The 3,905-nt window shown below is 43.0% G+C and overlaps 1 long non-coding RNA gene across 1 annotated transcript in view; it reads left to right on the forward strand.

Annotated features, from left to right (window-relative positions):
- The window catches only part of LOC125045485, a 35,915-nt gene extending 32,621 nt beyond the window's left edge, over window positions 1-3,294 (forward strand). The window contains exon 3 of the long non-coding RNA XR_007116554.1: window positions 3,164-3,294. This is a non-coding gene — a long non-coding RNA (uncharacterized LOC125045485). The remainder of the gene's footprint in view (window positions 1-3,163) is intronic.
- The last annotated feature ends 611 nt before the right edge of the window (window positions 3,295-3,905 follow it).

The raw sequence follows: 3,905 nt of genomic DNA on the forward strand, positions 1-3,905 counted from the left end.
AATAATATTGTCATTAAAATAATTATTATTATTACTATTATTATTATAACAATTATTATCATTATTGTTATTATAATCATTATTTTACATTATTATTATTATTATTATTGTAATTATTATTATTATTATCATTATTATTGATATTTTGTTATTTTCATTGTTATTACCATTATTATTATGGGCATGGTTATTATCATTAATTTTGTTATTATCATAATATTGTTATTAATTGTGTCATTATTGTTATTATACTTACTATTGCTATTGTTATCATTACTTTTAATATGATCATTATTACTATTCCCCTTATCATTGCTATCATTATTACAATTATTATTATTGTAATTTTTATTACTGTCATTTTTAGTATCTATAATTAAGAATATTGGCGGCAACAATCACAATAATAGTATTAATAACAATGATAATGATGAGCGATTGAACTTGTAGGCAAATGAAATAAATATACGAATAAAATTCGGAAAATACTTTTCGAGATACATATGTCTCACAAAAACATGCACAGATATAGAAAATCATACTTACACAGTACCACACACACACACACACACACACACACACACAGTCTCTCTCTCTCTCTCTCTCACACACACACACATACATACATACATACATACACACAAGACATACAGACATAAGCACACCCATGCTTATACCCGTTAACCCTTTCAGTACACGGACCCACACACGCACTGATCACCGGACGATTCAGTGATTTAGGCTCCATTAATTGCCACAGTCCCGACGCCTCCATTGAGATAGTTCAAAGTAATGGCTGTTGTAGGTTAACTAGATCTCTCCAGGAAAGAATAAAGAGGCTTCGGTGCCAGGTGTCAGGTGGCACTGGCGGTCGGCGACACAGGCCCGTTATAATAAGGGCTGTTTCGAACGCTTTGTCTGTTACATTTGTTCTTTTTATGCGCCCGTTGACAGCTCGGGGTCCATAGATAAATATTTCTTAAGGGATATATGTTTCTATTATGTGTAGATTCGGTTGTATTTCTAAATGCTGATTTGTTTTCGGCACGCCTTTATTCGTATTACGGACGTCGAAAAAATAAATCGTTTCCTATCCTTCATTTCGTCATAAATCAGACATACATATTCTTGTCTGCATTTTTTAGGGGGGACATTTCTCTACCTTATTTCGTTCCTTCCTAGCTTTCGTCATTATCACTATCACCCCCCACCCCCCTTCCTGAAATGAACAGCGCCCCCGGACCGCCCCCCCCCCCCCTCCAGGCCTCCGAAACCCGCGAGGCCGACCGACCGACGGCACCGCGGAGTCAGTCCCACGCCCCGCGCCCGACGCCCTCCCACCCACTCGAACGTGACGCCCCCGGCTGGGCTCTCGACAGGAAGTATTGGCTGGAGAAGAAAAGGTGTTTGTGAAAGAAGAGAGAAGAAGGATGGGGGAGGGGCAGAGGTGAAGGGAAGAGGGGGACGAGCGAAGGGGGAGGGAGGAAGGGGAAATAGAAAGGAAAGGGTGAGTACAAGAATAGTGGGGGTGGGTTTGGAGTCCTGAAAATATTGAATTATATGTGGATGTTAGAATATATTTATTAATATGATTAGATCCATTGATAACACACACGGACACACACTGTTTGAGGATTCGGGACAGAGAAGAGAAGAGGGACACACACACAGAGAGAGAGAGAGAGAGAGAGAGAGAGAGAGAGAGAGAGAGAGAGAGAGAGAGAGAGAGAGAGAGAGAGAGAGAGAGAGAGAGAGAGAGAGAGAGAGAGAGAGAGAGAGAGAGAGAGAGAGAAAGAGAGAGAGAGAGATAGATAGATTGAGAGAGAGAGAGAGAGAGAACTGAAAAAGGTATCATCATGTGACACTACAGTTTTTGAGATGCAGGTAAACACCATAAACCGCCTGACTTGACATCTGCCTCGAGGACCTGTCTTTGGAAGAGGAAGTCGTTTCTCCTCAGAAGCAGAACCACTTTGATATACGAAGAGAAAGTAGATGGAAAATACCGTATGGTGTTTTTTTTTGCGTAAGAAAAGTTGGTTGATGTTTTGATTATATTCCCTAAAATAGACATCTGAGATAAAAGGGTAATAGGAGACATCCACACAAACACAGAACGCACATATGTACACACGCGCTGACACACATGCATCAGCTATATCTACTTGCTAATCTCTGGTTCAACATTAGAATAACACTCACCGACAGCACTAAACAAATTTAACGTCAACAGCACAGCAGAGTCTGTCTGTCTGTCTGTCTCTCTCGTTCTCTCTCTCTCCCTCTCTCTCTCTCTCGCTCTCTCTCTCTAAGAAGAAGAAGAAGAAGAAGAAGAAGAAGAAGAAGAAGAAGAAGAAGAAGAAGAAGAAGAAGAAGAAGAAGAAGAAGAAGAAGTAGGAGAAGAAGGAGAAAGTAGAGGAGGAGGAGATAGAGGAGGAGGAGAAGTAGGAGAAGAAGAAGAAGAAGAAAGAAGTTTTTTTCTTTCATCTTCAATTTCTCTGTGGTATCAGGTGAAACTTGAGTCCTCGAGCCCCGTCTCGCCTTCCCGCTCGCCACAGTCCGCGCTGGTCCCGTGATTCATCGCCTCCGCCAAAACGTTTCCATATGACGAGCCTTCGCATCCCCGCGCCTGAATTTACTGCTCTGTTTATGAACCCCGCCGAGAGTCAAACTGGCGGATTTATACGACGCGCTAATGGATGCAAATAGGGATCAAATAAATATGGCGAGGCGGAGACGCTGAGAGCAGGGAAAAGGACCCTTTGGCACAGTACGAGGGATTTTCTTTGGCTCGGCGCTCAGAGTGCGAGTGTGTGCTCAGCGTGATGTAACAGAGCGTGATATGATTCCTGCCTTGACAAATGTTCTTCGGCCTCGAGACAATACCTGGCGTGTTCATTAGCTATGCAGCTGTTGTCTCTTTAATGTGCATTTCTTGTCGGGGTGATTGTATATCATGCGCTATTGGTTTATAAAATCGGATAACTTATAATTTGCATGTGTGTATATACGAATTTACATCTGAATATATACCATCAATAAATATCTAGCAGTGGCTTTAACCTCCTCGGATTTTCTTGTGGATTTAGTTCTTGAATGCACAGCATATTTCTAGTGCTATAATATAATAGAATATATATCTAAAATATAGCATTATTTACAGAATCCTGGTCGGCCGCCCGGAAGCTGCACAGCGAAGCCAAGTATGTAAATTTCGGTTATCGTTCCCATACTTGGCGAGACCCGAGGGATGTGAACGAAAGGAGCACGTGCGGAGGCCTCGGATCTAATGAGGTAAATAAGATGAAGAAGGCCATTAGTAGCATACAGATAGCTTTGTGGTCTTCTTGGAGAATCATTACAGCCGGCGATTGATCGTCTGGCATAAAAAAGGAGGAAGAATTAAAGGCAAATTCGTACCATTAGCATGGATTGCAGTACGTTTTGGCACATGCATGGAAACGCAAACAATCAAGTGCACACACACACACACACACACACACACACACCCATACACCCCCATACACCCCCATACACACACCCATTACCCCCCCCCTCACACACACACACACACACTCATACACAAACACCCATTACCCCCCCAAATACACACACATACACACACCCATACACCCCCATACACACACCCATCACCCCCCCCACACACACACACACCCACACCCACACCAATACACACCCATACGCACACACGCACTCGAGAGGAATGTGAGCCACGCGCGGCAGTGTGTCCACCTCCGTCTTCATTTGCTCCGCTAACCTAAACGGCGACACGGACGGCGACCTCAAAGCGGGAGGCCAGAAGGGAGGAGGAGCAGAAAGGAGGGACACGGAGAGCAAGACAGACAGACGGAGACAGATATTGAGACAAAGACTGAGAGAGATAG

The sequence above is a fragment of the Penaeus chinensis genome, chromosome 37, assembly GCF_019202785.1.
Source record: "Penaeus chinensis breed Huanghai No. 1 chromosome 37, ASM1920278v2, whole genome shotgun sequence".
Lineage (NCBI taxonomy): Eukaryota > Metazoa > Arthropoda > Malacostraca > Decapoda > Penaeidae > Penaeus > Penaeus chinensis.